We start from the raw sequence: 17,376 nt of genomic DNA, 5'->3' as shown, positions 1-17,376 counted from the left end.
AATAAAATTTTCTTAAAGTTGGGTGAAATTTTTTTGTACGTTAAATCTCTTCGTTCTCTATTTTTCACTGATTTCAGAGATATTTTTGTTTTCTAAGAATACCAATTTTAAATTTGCGCAAAATGACACGCTTGTGAGATGCTTAGCGTTTGTAGCTAAAACTTAGTGATCGATATTTTTTTATCTGCTAACCGCTTAAGTCGCAGGATTACAGTACTTTTGCTAATATCCGCTTCTTGATTAATATAAATATAATTAAATATATGCATTTTAACATTTAATTGCATGCAGTTTATACTTGTTAAATATCTTAATATTATTCTCTTATTTTTTTTTAAGTAACATATATCTAAATAACTCAAAATTAAACATTTAGCTGTTGAAATAATCTTAAAAGCACTCGATTAAAAATATAATTTTAGTTAATGTAAGTTTTATACCCCTACCGACATTATAAGATTATGTAATACACCCTCATGTTTAACCCCGCATGTATCTTTCAGCCGGCGAGAGCGATAAACCGCGAAGTGCTATTAACTGTAACCAAGTATACTTTGCAAAGTTAACCTCTCAAATTAATACCGTGGAAGCTTTTTATGAAACTAGTTTTTTAATGTGCCTTTACTTGCCTTTTTAGTTTTTTTATATTAGTACGTAGGGGAAAAAAGCGCGGCCGTGCCATGACTTTTTGTCGGGGAAAGCGCAAGGACACAAGTGTGGGCTGTAATAGCGACAATTTGTTTTTTTCCACTTGAGGAGAAAAAATATTTAATATTTTCATTTTCTCCTCCAGAATTCGGTGGAAAGTGGGGAACAACAGTGTCATGAAACTATAAGAAAAGAAGCTAAAACAACGTAGCTCGTAGCGTAGCGGAGTATCACAACTTAAGTAGATAGTTTAAGTAAATTGAAATACGGTATTAAATAAAAGATTGTGAAAGAAATCTTTCATAAAGGTCAAAGGTTTCGATTGGATTGGATATTTAGTTTTTTATATTTCATTGTTAAAATATATTAAAAGAGCTTTACGTACACAGCAGGGTAGGCAAAGAGAACCTAGTGTTAAGATACTCAGTTCTCCACTTTCCGCCGAATTCTGAAGGCATTGCGTGTTGGGTGGCGGGACGCTGAGCTTTGCCTCGACACCAGAGCGAAGGAATGGAAGTATAAATTTAATCAATATTTTATTTCCTCAAGTGGGGATTGAACCCAGAACCAGTTCAAGCTGATACTGGGGAGCACCAGCCTAGAGATGAGGACAGTACTCTACATGAGGCCAAACCTGGGTATGTACCTGGTCAATAGGTGTTTTGTCGTGAAGTACTATCTCGGTTTGCAATTGACCCCCAGTTTCTTTGAGGCCACTCTTGTTTACTTACTCTTGTTTTGCAGATTATCGCGATACTGGTAGCCACTCGAAACCCCAAGTTCCAGTATGGTGATACTGTCGGGTTATGTTTTCAAAAATTAGCGAGACGATAAATGGGTTTTTTTAGTATGTTGGTATGTGTTAACGCGCAAACTAGTGTCTTCTAGAGATTGAATAGAACCAGGTTCCCTTCATCTCAGAATTAAACCACGTTCCCTTCTTTCAGATAGAGGCCACACAATTGAATATAAAATTTGATTTGCGTAAACACTTGTTAATGATGTATTAGTATACTTAATCTATCAGCGGATTAGCTATTAATTCAGCTGATTCAAAGGTAATTTTTAAGACTTAACATATCTATATACTAATACTAGCGGACCCGGACGCGGCTACGCCTGCTTGAAATATAAGAATATAATTTCTATAGAAATATAATTTCAATCTAGATGAAATGCTAAAAGTGACTATTATATTTATTTTCATAAGGATGAATATCAAAATGACGCGGTAACGAACGCGGTCGCGAGCGACTACGGTTGTTATTAACATGGCAGAATAAATTGCATGTCAAATTGGAAAGTATTTTAATTTATTAGTATATATGTGTAATGTAATGTTATATAGCCTATAGCACTTCTGAAGAATGCAGCTTTCATACAAAACAAAAACAAAATAAATCGATCCAGTAGATCCAGAGATCTTAGCGTTCAAACAAACAAACAAACAAACTCTTCCGCTTTATTATATTAGTATTTAGTATTAGTATATAGTATATAGTATATAGTATATAGTATATAGTATATAGTATATAGTATATAGTATATTAGTATATAGATAATAAAGCGGAAGAGTTTGTTTGTTTGTTTGTTTGTTTGTTTGTTTGTTTGTTTGTTTGTTTGTTTGAACGCTAAGATCTCTGGATCTACTGGTCCGATTTACATTGTTTTTGTTTTATATGAAAGCTGCATTCTTCAGAAGTGCTATAGGCTATATAACGTTACATTATACATATAAACTAATATATTTTAAAGTACTTTCTAATTTGACATGCAGTTTATTCTGCCATGTTAATAACAACCGTCGCGTCGCTACGCAACCGTTACTGCCACATTTTGATATTCATCCTTATGAAAATAAATATAATAGTCACTTTTAGCATTTTATCTAGATTGAAATTATAGTTTACTGTATAACATTCTAATAAATAATTAAGGAGATATCACTGATTCCAAATGACCTAGCCTTCGGGCGGCATAGTGTGAGCGACGCGAACGGGCAGATGACGTTGACGGTTTTAAAAATTTTCATACATTTTCGAACTATTATAATTAATTTAAACTACACTTTGGTTCTCTTCTTATTTTATTTAATATAGCCCGCTAAAATTATCCTATTTAATAGACAGAAATGTTTAGTTATTTCGTAGAGATATCTATGTACGCACACACGGAATACTTTAGGTACTTTTTTCTTAATATTAAGAAATACCTATCCTTTAGTTACTTTTAATTCTTTTGTTGGTTCATTTCAATAACTGAGATAATTTTTTCTCATAATATGTATCTACTTATTATTCTTTTTGATTATTTAGGCCTATATTTCCTTACTAATTCTAATGAAAATTGAAAATAATTTCATGAATATATTTAATAAATATTCTTATAGTTGAAGCAGGCGTAGCCGCGTCCGGGTCCACTAGTCTATACTAATATAATAAAGCGGAAGAGTTTGTTTGTTTGTTTAAACGCTAAGATCTCTGGATCTACTGGTCCGATTTACTTTGTTTTTGTTTTGTATGAAAGCTGCATTCTTCAGAAGTGCTATAGGCTATATAACATTACATTACACATATGTACTAATAAATTAAAATACTTTCTAATTTGACGTGCAATTAATTCTGCCATGTTAATAACAACCGTCGTTGCTAAGGAACGGTTTGCAAAGTTTCTTTGTTGTGTTAAGAAAACGTCACCCAAAATGAACTTATATTTTGATATTCATCCTTATAAAAATAAATATATTATATAATATTTAATAAATATTCTTATAGTTCAAGCAGGCGTAGCCGCGTCCGGGTTCACTAGTTAAGTATAAAAGAGCTACATAAGCCAAAACTAATTCTGAAATTTAAATCTTAATTTTAAATATCATGTACTAAACGTGTCATAATAAATATTAAAGCACTTTACGCTAAATTATTTAACAACAGCCAACTTTACGTTAGAAAACTTTCAGCTCCATACAAATAAATGACACTGAGAAAATTAAATCACTGAGCGCACGTAAAAGCTCGCGAGTTTTAAAACTTTTGAAAAATAAAGAATAAACGTACTTGTTTGCTTTAAATATGCATTTCCGTTGTCTCCGAAGGTAATTTAAAATTTAAACTACTCTATTTCAAATTTCAGTACGGATTTTTGTATTCTTTTTCATAACTTAGCTTGTTTCTTTTTAATAATACTTGAATGTAGGGATTTAGTTTCGGATATACGGTATTATTGTATTTTCTTAATTAATTACAATTCTGTGTTTTTTATTGATGATTAATCTTTTTAATATTTTATATAGGGCTAGGACCCTCCTTTCTCTATTTTCAAACTGATTCCAAAATCTTACTTTAGCAGGCAAAATTAAAATAATTTATATATAATCTTCCCCGTGATGGAATCAAACCTACTATAAATACAGCACCGCTATAGCTTCATAAGAATTTTTATGCAATAAGTAAAAGCGCCGCGATGATTTTTGTTGATTCACAAAAACAGTATCTAATACAAAAATATTTATATTTATATAATTCAAGTAGAAAGATTACCATATAAGGAAAGCCATACACTAAAAAGGCCGTTTATTCAGTATTATTCATATATAATACTAAATGAGAGTGGCTGTAACGTATGCAAGTTCTTCTCCGCCGCTACGTTACATTTTTTTATGGCTATACCTTATTATAATACGAGGCTCGTTCGGTGGAAGCGAAATGTTTCCTTAATATTTTCTTATTTTATCTTTTTTTATCTTTTTTTGGTTTTGTTTTAGTTTTGTCTACTAGTATGAGATCTATATGGATTTTACATTATATGATAGTTATAGGTTATTTAAAACTTTGATAACTTGTTATGAAAAGTTATGGATAGCATTTGAGAAAAATAGTGATAACTCACTCTATATATTCGAAAGAGATGGTGAATGAATTGTGTAAGACGGTATAAGTTAAATAAATAATTTAATTGTCCAGTTTAATTGTAACAATTAATTTGAGCAAATTTGAAGAAGTGTGCTTAGTTAGCAAGGAAGTCAAGCAACCATGCCAAGCAACATGTCCAGAAAAATTGAATTTCTTCCAAGCCAGTGGTAGCTTACTGTAGGACAGACTACTATATTTTTATGTATCTTTAAAATTTAAAAGTGGTTGGTATACTATAATTGAATGAAAAATAGTCACATTTTGATTTTGAATCCTTATTTATTTAAAAATCCTATACAAGGTAATATTACTAAAAAAATCATAGATAGGTCGCGGAAAAAAAACACGCATTGTAAATACACTTATAGTGAAAAATATATACTGATTTAAACTTAAAGCTACAAATCTTTTCTATAAAGTGCAATAAAAAAGAATTCTAGTATAGTAGAAAAGTCAAGTAATAAAATTTTACAACTAGATGTGCAGTAGTCCCGTGGTCGTGTTGTAAATAAGTAAAAACGAACCTGCCGCTGAAACATTTAGACACCGCGGCCAGCTGTTTTACATCTGTTAAGGAAAGACGCATATGGATATGGTTTTTCTTTATTTAGATATAAATGTTTGTTAAAATTGCTTTTGTGATCATTGTGGTGACTAAGTGTAAACACGATGATTATGAGTTCGATTCCCATTCTGGGTATGAATTATTTCCATTTTTTTCGCTTTTTTACCAAGGCAAAATTGGCGTTGAATTCCACCACTCAACACGTAATGTCTCGAAAAATAATCGAAGTTGGGGACGGTGTGTGTTTACACTAAGTTCGCTTTACCTTCCATACGAGATACAGCGTGAAGTTAAAAATAAATCCTAGTTTATGGTACGGTCAGTTCAGAAATAACTTATTATTATGCATAATAGTTAAAGGTAATAATTATTGCTTTACATATAAATATACTGAAATTAATGCTGTCATATCCTTCCTTAACTTTCAATGAGCTGGGAAGCATTCAAGAAATATTTTATAGCGCCATTACTCGACGTTCGACCGCCATTTCCTCAAGTCCTATTCTTCACGAGGCTACTACTAGACTTCTACCTAAATACTAACAGAGCATGCGATGTATTGATGTATTGTATTCTTGTGATATTGCATACTTTGCTGTAAAGGAACATATAACATATACATATAAACAACAACATACATTAGATTTTTTCATTAATTTGAATAAATGTTGTTCAGATGTATACGCTATATTACTGTAAAGTTTCATATAAATCCGTTCAGTAGTTTTTGGCGTGCCGAGTGGCGGAATTAAACGCCGTCGTTTGTCTTTTTACCAGAGCGAGGAAATAAAAATTGTAAATATATTATTTGTCCCAGTGGAAATTGAACTCACAACCGTCGCGTACACACAGTGCCACTGCGCTACGGCTTCTCTATTATAATAATAATTATTATTGTTATTCTCCATAAAAAAATCACTAATAACATGTTCTTCAAGCAAAGTATAAAAAGTAATCGTATCACGATATCGAACAATATTTTCGTTTAACATTGTACTTACAAGAAAGTTGTCAGAGTTTTAAGAAACATAAAAGAATATTGTAAACAGCTTAGCTAAAGCTTTGTTTAGCCTTTTGTTTGTGTTTGAGGACTTTATTTTAACGTTGATACTCATGTCAATATGATTCGTTGATGTTATTATATATATAATATTCTATTTTAGTATTTTTTTACCTTCAAGCTGTCTCCTTAATATATAAAATATATTTTTTATTATTATGTACATTTGCCTAATTATTTTTATACAAAATCGTATAAGAATTAAATAGAAACGAGTCTTATAACACGGGGACCTACGAAAACTCAATACGTTAATTATTATTTAGAATGGATTATAATTTTATTAATTATTTTAAAATCAAATCATGCGTAAAAAGTAATATATAATCTATATTTATTATATAGGGTTTTATTAAGCAATCATTCCTGTACGATATAGCAACACTGGCGCGAAAAGAACTTTCGACGTAGCTGAACGCCACCTTCCGCCATGTTGTATTTTAAAATTTCAGAGACTATTGACAACTTGTAATTTTTAATATCTCTGTTTATAAAATTGTTTGAAAGGATAAATATTATATAACTTTATTTATAGCTATTATGTGAAAAAAGACAATAAAAAAATACTGATTTGACTTGTAATCGCAACTTTTTAAATGTAGTGTAAGTGTCAAGTCAGAGTCCAAATGAATATTTTATTATTTTTTTCCTTTATTAATTATTACTATAAACGTAATTATTTAAACGAAAACTAGTATTCAGATTTTGGGGTAAAATAATGATTTATTTTGAAAAATTAATTTTTGATTTAATCAAATAGTAATTGATATATTAAGTATTTACCTGTTTTACTCTTAGCGGAAATAGTTATGTCAATATTATAACTTCTATTAAGACATTGTCAGTTTTAGTTTTAGTGGGTGGTATTTTTAGTTTCGAGTTTTGCTTTGTCACTAAAATACCTATACGTGACTGTCGGCCTGTCTTTGTTAAATTATTTCATCTTTTTCTTATACATAACGTGTTTTTATTATTATTTGTATTATCATTATTTGTGTTTTGTGATATTTACTTTACGAATTTGAACAATATCTTTTTTTACTTTTGTTAGTATTTTTATTTTAAAATGGCGTACTGTCACTTTACTTCTGCGAACTACCTGCATGTATATTATTTTAATTTGTAATGAATTTTAAAAATTCATCGAAATAAAATACTAGGGCCAGTTTTTATTGACGGTAATTTAAATGCTACGAAATTTTTAGACATTCATAAGTATATCGTAATATGTTACGGAGATACAATTTATGCATTCAAAAACAAGAGGGACACTGATAAAAAATCTAGTTGTCTATTAAATAAGTGGACAAATGAAACTATAAATGTGAGTGTGTGTAAAGTGTATACCCAAGTGTTTCGTTGTTTTAACATCACTTTCCCGCCGTTACCTACATACCTACGCTCGTTGCTGCTACTCGATCTGAATGAAGCATGTGCGACGTTGCTGCTTTGACAGGTTAGTGTTTGTTAACGTTATTCTTTACAAATGGACGTCATGGCGCAGCGGCACAAGGGTGTGACTGTAACGCGATAGTTGTGGGTTCGATCCCGCTCGAGCAAGTGAAATATTTTTAAACATTTATATTTTCATTTCTTCTCTCCAGTGTTGGGGCAAAGAGCGGCGTTTAGTTCCGCCACTCACGCAATGCCTCCAGAATTCGGCGGAAAGTGGGGAACGGGGTTTCTTATTACTAAGTTTTCCTGCCTACCCTGCTGTGTGCGGGATACAGCGTGAAGCTGATTTTTTTTACAAATGGCAGTCTTGATTTCTCACAGCTACATTTTACATTTTAAAAGTCACTCACGTAAAATTGTATATACTATTGGAGGGTAAGTAAATTTAATACTACAAATTATTGAGTAGGTATACGAATTCAATGAAACAATAAATCTAAATTCGGAAAATTATTCGCTATTATAATATATTCATAATTATTAAATAGTTTCTTTACAAAATGAAACCTAATTTCGCTATAAATGATTTATCTTAAATTATGGGTTCAATTCTCACTTAGGGCACTTAATTACTTTCAGTTTTTCTTTCTGGTAACGAGAGAAATAGAGACTCTTAATATGTAATGTCTCAAAAATAAGGTGGAATGTGAAGATCCAAAATGTTTAAATATTAGGTTTCGTCTTCCTTACTATACGCGGGATAAGCATGAGGCTATTTATATATATTTTTATGAATTATCATCTTAACATAGAAGATTTGTTTAAATAAAGTTAAATTAAAATTACCTCAAGATATTTACATTATTTTGACTGTAAAGTTTTTCAATTACAGTTGTTGCAGGTCGAATGAATGCGGAACTGAAATCTGTCTCCATTGAAATTAGCATAAATAAACTATAAATTATTTCGTGAGTTGCAACCATTTGCTCTTCTGGCTTATTTATTACTATATTAAACAAAAATGTTTTTCTTTTAATGTTTACAGTAAGTTTAATAAGTGTGATGGTTGCGAATTCAAATCCCGTGTAAATCAATAGTAACTAACCTATAATATCGATAGCGTTAATATACAATTACCTGTTGGTACCTGTTGGTTGTCCTGTTGGACAAAGCGCAGCGTTGAGTTCTGCTAATCAACATGCAATGTCTCGAAAATTAGGTGGAAAGTGGGAACGTAGTGTCATGATACTATGTTCTATCTGCTTATCCTGCGCTAGTATAGTGACAAAGTATAATTCCATCTTTGTTTTATAAAAACCTGTAAAATTTAAATTGCTTATACCTCTATGCGTAACCAACTCATGGCTATCAATTTCGTTTATGCCTTTTTGTAAGCACAGTTGGCTACTACAAACACGTATAAAATATAATGAATAATCCCAAATAAAGTAAATGAAATTTCAATCTTCCATTACCTCTACGGTGAAATTAATTTTAAATGAATGAGGATTAAGTAGTATTATCGGTTACTGGGTAAACCTCGTTAATGTTTTTACTGAAAATTACGTAATAATTGTGATAGGCGCGGTTTTTGATAAGCCACATGATGGTTCAGATGTCAGCTTCGCTTTGTTTTTCCATTTTTATTATGTAAGAATAAAAAATAAATAAAAATAAAAATAATTTATTTGTTCAACAGATTTTACACAAAAATAATTGTTACAAAGATCTCTTTTTAAGTAAGTAATGCCTATATTGGGAGACCCCCCTCTTCCAATACATATGTAGTTCGATAATGTAAGTAATAAACTAACTTAGGAACCATTTAGAAACATTCCATGGTAGATAAATAACTGTAATTAGATCCTATGACCTCTGATCGTTAGTTTTTTACCAGTCCGGTCGGTCGTTAGCTTCCAATACCTTCCAATACTGCCCTGGAATCTTGCAGAATGAGCTGACTGTATCTTGCACTCTGGTATAGTCTTCTAGTCTTCTTCTAGTTCTAATTTTCAATCTATCTCTTATATTATTAATTACAACAAGATTTACACTCTCTTACCTAAAGACTACTTGTCGACAAGTTCATCTGTCTAAGTACGAGTTACACACGTCCCGACTCGCTCCTTGCATTATAGAGCACCGCCTTTGCCGGCTTATAGATCTCAAGAGCATTAATAAAGATTAAGCCGTATTAATATATTTTGTAGCTCGTTTACATTATATCAGATGATGAATACTTATATAGTAGAAAAAAATATATATTTAAAATCTGTTGTCTGGTTGTTTGTTTTGCTTATGAAATACGTATGTACGTCGCAGCGTATAATATGAGAACCTTACAATAATTGTTTATATATTTATTCGAGTCCTATATTTCAATATCGTGAAAATAAGAATTTTCGAGGCATTGCGGAAAAATCAATGAAATATAATCATTTTCTCGTCGCATTGCGCCATGAGTCCCAAGTTAGCATTATAAATATAAATAAACCAGTCGTAGCCCAAATAGCAACCACATTCCTTTTCATGCACACCGAAACTATCCATTTCTTAAGACATCACCCTTCAATTAACTATAGTTAATTATTTAGTGGTCGTATACAATGAATATAAACTGGCCACCGAATCTCAACGGGAGGGATTACAGTTGCTCCGCTTTGAATAAAATATAATGAAGTGAATCTCATCGTCCTCTGAAAAGACGTTGTGTAAAGTAATTTACGTTCAAGGTGATTTTTATCTTCGCGTTCTGTAAAGGATTCTTAGATTTTGCAAGTTTATTTGAATACAGTACACTTCTATGGATGTTAGCGAATAAAAAGTATGAAAAGTGTATTGCGAGTTGTTATAAGAAAATTCTGTAGTGTTAGTTGCAATGAATGACGAAATTTATTAGTATTATATATTTCTTTATTTAAGTGTCTTTAAGAAGGTAATGTTACAATGGCGCTTCCGAAACGCTGTTACCAACAGAATTGAACTGAAATTATTATTTTCTTTTTGAAATTAACAAGTAAATAAACAATTTTCTTTTTGTATAAAAAAAATAATCTTGATTTTAAACTGTAGTATTTATCTGTCTATATGTATATCCATCATTTCCTTAGTTGTACAGAACCCTATAAAATAAAAACATACCTATATATAAAATAAATGAATGCAAGTTGGCAAAGAAAATAATTTATTCGAGCATCGCTCTCAAATCTTCTTAAAGTACTGAGAGATCTAATTTTTTTCAACGGGACTAATCGTAGGCCTCGAGCTGAATGCAGACTAATGTACCAGCTTTGGATTTATTTAAATTGCGGATTTAACTTTCCATTTGGGCAGTCGAAGATTGTGTAAGAAAGAATAGAGCACGGAGATTTTATAATCTGTCTGTTTTCAATTTTGTTTTTCATTTACTTCGTAGTTAAAAAGAAACGAACAGTTTTTAATATTTTAATTAAAAATTTGCCTCTAGAGGGAATTGAACCCATAGTCATCGTCAAGCTTAGGTTATTATTTAAATACTATCTAAAAAGAACCGGTTGATAAACCTAGTAACAACAACGGTAGCGTAAATGTAAATGAAAATTTCAAAGTGAATCTTTTTACCTCAAGCAGAGTTTTAAAATTAGCATACATATTGAGATAATACTTTAGAGTGTGATTCCACTAACGAAGTGCTGGAAAAAACGATATCAAAGGCAAAACATATTCTATTGTGAACACTGGCGTTATGCATTATTCAGAATAAAAAGGGAAAGTGGCAAATGTCACGCGAAAAAATGGAAATGTATTAATAAATCGTATATCAATGTTATCACGTTCAATAGTTTAAGTGGAATATTATTAAATATATTTACCGCTTAGGTTAATTGAATAGTTCAGGTTCAAATCCTTTGTTATAGATATTTCAAGTAATTCGTTTATAATATGTGTTGATTTTAAGGAATGCGATAAGAGATTTAACTAGACTGGAAAACTCTTGTTGCAATTTTGCATATATTACACGGGTATCACGGAAAAACTACGATTGACATATTCCTAGTAGATCTGCGTAATTGAAGCCAAGATATGGACACGTGTGTGTTTATGGGTGCTGACCTGGAATAAGGAAGAAGTACTGGGTTTTCTAAAGGGTCTGTTTCAAGTGTCCAAGCTTAGAAATATTAAGATAATTATACTGACAGAACCATAGGATTTGCAAGATTAATAATATTAGTTGATATGATGATGCTAAATTGATAACAGTATCCAAGTATTCTACTAGGAAGGGTTCAATGCAATTTCAATTTAACGTTAGCAAACAGACTCGAGTAACTCAATCAATTATAAACGTTAGTGTTATCATGCCTCAGTTGTTAAACAATGGCATGCTCTATATGTTTTGATAGTTTATTCGAATACAGAGAAGATATTGACAAAATAATTCTGTTTCTTTTCTAGTCTCTCTTTTCCTTTTTGTACACAAAATAGTTTTGTTTCTTTTTTCGTCCTCTTATGTAAAACACTCTTCGCCTGATGGAGAAGGCAAGGGAATATCATCCTCTTCATTGTTTGGATGCCACTTAGCTTGCAATATTTGTAATTATGAAATTTTTTGTAACTTTCCGCTGTATCCCGCATAACTTTTTTTTTCACAGAAAATGAAAAAATTATAATAACTGATGAGTACATGACACCTAATCATGTCCATTTGGCAATGTTTCGTATCGTGGAGGTAACAATTACAAACATTTAGATTTAATCTTTATTGTGTTGAATAGGCAACATAACTAAAAAAATGTAGACAGATTTTAAATTCCAACTAATTATGCTTTATAATACAAGTTACACAGTAATTCGGTCTAAACAAAGGCTCTGATAGTAAAAACATGAAATTTAATTAGAAACAACAAGAAGACCACCCATAGGTACACCGACACCGACACCGACAGTATGGTGCGATGAATAGACTGCAAAACACAAAACACAAAACTAATTAAGCGCGAAATGGTCGCTTTGTCGAATCCCGCCACAAATTGATTGCTACGAGTATTGCAATTGAATCGCTTCCTATTAATTCAAACAGTTAACGCGGCCGCCTGTTACACCGTACTTATAATTATATTTTGAAAAACAGTAAAAAAATCTAATGATTGTATGTTCGAACCCCGATTTGGGGATATGTTCGTTGTAAGTAGATGGAACCTAGTGTTAAGACGGGGTTCTCATTTTCATCATTCAAACATTGTGTATTGAATAACTCAATGCTGTGCTTTCTTGTAATCTGAGCGAGAAAATGAAAATAATTAATTCCAAACATGTTAGAATATGCGTATAACTTTTAATAATCTGGTTTTGGGCTTTTAGTCTAGACATAATCTAGGGACTAAAACAATCCATTAGTTTCCATAAATTATTTGAACCGAAAACACTAATCACTTCGAAACTACTTTAATACCAAATTCGTCATATACGAGTATTTGAGTTATTAAAATTACATCATGACTTTATATCGTGGAGTGGTACAGAGTGTGGCTGTAAATGTAACGGTTGTTGGTTCGTTTCCCAGTTGGGTGAATGAAATATTTAATATTTACGTTTTCATGCTGGATAGACTGGTAGAAGAAAATTCGGCGGAAAGTGGGGAGCAGAGTGTCTAAACACTACGTTTCCTCTGCCTACACTTCTAAAGTCGAGATAAAGTGTTAAACTAAATAAAATTATATAGTGCCAAGACGTTAAGCTTTGTTTGCTAGTGATCAGTCTGAGCAGTTTTGGATGCTGTCCAAATACAGCAGTACTTTAAAAGGAATTTTATTTTCAATAAGTCATCTTTTTGTTAGAACGCTAGTCTGTTTGCAATTTTACAGCTAAGTGATATTTATTATGTGTCGTACGGTAATATAAGATTACTCGTATATGCAGTTTTATTTATTTTCTACTTAAAATATTGGATTTTATAAATTGAATATTTTCTATGGAATAAACGCTTTATTACGTGTACATTCTTATGGTAAGAGTTAAGAGAATATACTGAGTGTCAAATTACTTCGTTCTCCATTTTTGCGCCATTAAGAAAAAATAAATAACGGTGAAAGCTTTTTTAGTTTATAGCACCGTAGCAGGTTGACAGGGGGAGCTTAGTGTTTAGACACTTCATTCAATTTCATTTTCAACTCAAATTTCGGGATATTGCTTATTGGGAGGGGGAATTATACGGTTAAACGCTAAGTCGTTGCGCCACAAAGGCCATACCTTTCTTCTAAAAACCTTTTTACAACACAATCAAAATGGTTCAATAGCTTAAGCCAACATTTGCCCTTACGAAAATAAACATCTACCTATATTTGAATGAAAAAGAATAGACGAGAAAACCTACTAAAACAGTTCGAGCACGTAGGAAGATGAGTGATGGAATAATGTATAAAGAGATTTATGATGTACTGTGAACCATACAATAGTGAAAATCTTTATCTAGTTTCGGATGTTTAACATTTTTGCTATAAAAATCAAGAAAAAATGTCCTCAAAAGTGTTGATTTTTTTAGTTTAAACGATTATTTACGTTATATTGCAATGCAGGGGGATAGCGCCTGTAAGCGCGATGGACTTGGGTTCGATTGCTAAAACAGCTCACTTTTCTAAAAAAAAAAATTTTTCTTCTCGATAACGTCCCATGTGGATGTCCCAGGGTCAAAGAGAAGACCTAGTGTCATGGCACAAATGTGCAAGACAAAAAATAACGCCACACTATATCTCTTCTCATCCGTATAATTAAAAACATTGATAACCTTGAGAAGGAATGGAATCCAAAACCATATTTACAGCCAGACGCTAGCCCACTCCGCTTCGATGGCCTTAAAGAATTTTGTGCCAGCCAGCCTACCTTCTATCTTGGCGGTGTGACAGTCGGTCCCGAATTCGCGCTACCAGATATTCGTTCAAGCATTAAGTTAGCAACTAAGCCTGTATGTACCCACTGCGGGCTGAGCGCTATCGAAATTATATCGTGTTTTGTCGATGGTTTGTCCCTGTTTAGATTTCATTTACGTGATTAATACTATTTTAGTTTTGGTTAGATTTTACTAGAAATTGAAATTTCCTTTATGTTCAATTTGAATTTTACGTTGTTTCCAGTATACTCGTATTGCAGGGTAGGTCATTTTGTATTTAGATAGTCCTCATGCCCTGCCCAATTTTTGAGATAATACGTATTGAGTGGTAGAATTAAACGCCGTAGAAAAGAGTTCTACCGGATCGGTGAAATAAAAATAATTTTCATAATTATGAATTACTAACATTCGAATTTGGGATAATAAAGACGACATTTGTAATTAATTTTTCATGTGTCATACATCTATAATGAAAAAATGAAATTCATTGAAAAATACAATAATAAAACTAAGAGTTCGGTTTAGTACTATATTACAATTAAACTAAAAAGCCAATACAAAAACTTGAATATTCCAATATTCTGAACTTTAATAAGATTACCTCTAGATATCGAACCTGCACTAATCGCCTTAGTGCAAGCGCTTGGGGACACTCTTACCACTTAATTATATTTTATCTATGTAAGTAGCGTACCGCCTAAACGGATTTAGTCGGGGTTGCTCACAGCTATTTGTAGTTGAGTGACGTTGAGTGAAGACAAGATACCATTTATGAAATGGTGACCTTTTATTTGAGGAGGTAGTGTCTTAACACTCTGTTGTCATTCTAATAGTCGTTGCGGGCGTATGACTAGACCGATCGATTAATTAATAGCGGAAGGGAAAATAATTTAAAAATAGATAATCCCAGTTGAGACTATAAATTTAAGGGAATAACTATTTGCTGATTACGTATAGCAATGAATTAAAAAAATAAATTTTATCCTTGTATGTCATTAAAACAGTAAAAAAAAAAGTTTTGTTTTAATAAGCTCCTTCTGTAAACTCTTTGTTTTTCAAAATGCTAAACAAAAAAGATTTTTTTATATAAAAGTATAAAAATTGTAACGTATCGGGACTGCGGCTCTTGAAAAAAGCTTTCGTCAAAAAGGTATGGGTTCGTTTCCTGCTTCGGTAAACTTTATAAATGTTTTCTAAGCAATATTTTTTCCCTTAGTGTGGAATAACACTTTTAAATATTTAAAAAACCAAAAGTTAATTTTATGTAACACCATACTTGTATTCTATGTTAGTCTTATAATATACCATATTATAATATTCTATCGTGTTTTTCATTTTTATTTATCTCCCAAGGGAGGTCTTTGGTACGTGCTTTTTTCTTCTGTAATTTTAGTAAAAGTTATAATAACAATGATATAGATATGTATGTATATTATAGAATAACATAATTATAAAGATTTTAAGTGTGCTAAACAAAAAATAATTCACACATAGGTATGTATAATTCTATATGAAAATTCTATATATATATACATATAAAAAGGCCAGTTTTGCCCGTTTTTATTAAGTAATAATAAATATGGCGTAAAGCTAAAAAAAAACTTAAACAAACATAAATATTGTAAAAATTTTAACACTCTTTAGTATGCGCATGTCGAAGTGCCGTCTAACTTTCAGGGTATCTGAAATTTTCTCAAGCGCTAAACGCTTACATCCTATCATATGGGAATAAATAAGCAGCTTTAGACTTTAGTTACTTGATGTTTGGGTATGAAGTTAAAGTATAAATATAAATTTATGAAAAATATATTGAACAAAGGCACAGCGTCTGACTTTAAGCTTGATGGTTGTGGGTTCGATTCCTACTCGAATTGTTTTGTCTGGCAAGAAGACAAAGCGCGGCATTGAGAACCGCAAACATCTGTCCGAAAAAAAATTATCACTACATGCTAGAAAAAGCCGTACGCCGTAAAACCGTAAAGCCAAAAAAACGGAAACATTTTGGCTTTGTAGAGAATGTAGAGTTAATACTTTACATTCTCCACATTTATCTTGCCTTATGCAAAAGCAGCAAAGAGAAAAATTATATATTATAATTTATAAGTATGAAAATGTAAATATAAATTTTGAAGACTCCTTCATATCAGAATACAAAAAATCTAAAACCAATATAAAAAAAAATCAGTCATCCATATGCATACACAAAAAATCTAAACAAAAATGAACCTTATTCCACAATAACAAAGTAAATTTTAGATTACCAATCAAATTAGAATAACCGATAAGCTTTTAGAAGGAGACAACGTTATACAAACGTAAGAGACAGCCCTATGCACATGCGTAGTAGACGCTTAATAGAATGTATTATGCTATTTTATTGCCAAGATCGTCGGTCCCATGGTGTAATGGTTAGCACTTTGGACTCTGAATCCAACGATCCGAGTTCAAATCTCGGTGGGACCTTCATAATTTCTTTCGTGAGTTCTTTTTTGCTTCACGCTTTATCCCGTGTCCCGCGTATAGCAGGATAGGGGAAGTGAAGCTTGTATCAGGAACTTCAGGCACTTTGTTCATGGATTTTCGTATTTTAATAGATTGTAGCTAAAAGCTCAATATGGCTCATTGATCTCACTATTGTTTTTTATTCTTAAAATTTATTTACAGGCACACGCTTGAGCCCCTGCCACGACTGGCTTAGTCAATTAAAACTTTAATTAAAAATAATTTAATTATATATGTAAACAATGATTTTCAATTTAATATATACGTTTTTTAATCATAATTCATACTTTTGCGCGACAAATTTGTTCTCCACTATCTTATACCTATTTAATTGCGTTTTGAGTGGCGGAATTCAACGCTGCTCTTAGTCTTGTTATCATAGCGAAAAAAAGTAAAATAAATTACTCCAAGAGTGGAAATCGAACCCATA

General features: G+C 31.6%; 1 non-coding gene across 1 annotated transcript; it reads left to right on the top strand.

The window, feature by feature from the left end:
- Nucleotides 1-16,835: 16,835 nt before the first annotated feature.
- On the top strand, nucleotides 16,836-16,907 carry TRNAQ-CUG (transfer RNA glutamine (anticodon CUG)). Its single transcript has one exon. It is a non-coding gene; the product is annotated as a tRNA-Gln (tRNA).
- The last annotated feature ends 469 nt before the right edge of the window (nucleotides 16,908-17,376 follow it).

Source organism: Heliconius melpomene, chromosome 13, assembly GCF_056956725.1.
Source record: "Heliconius melpomene rosina isolate 202511_hmr_F chromosome 13, ASM5695672v1, whole genome shotgun sequence".
NCBI classification, from domain to species: Eukaryota; Metazoa; Arthropoda; class Insecta; order Lepidoptera; family Nymphalidae; genus Heliconius; species Heliconius melpomene.
Note: the sequence above shows the minus strand (reverse complement) of the source record. Positions and strands in the feature narration are given on the sequence as shown.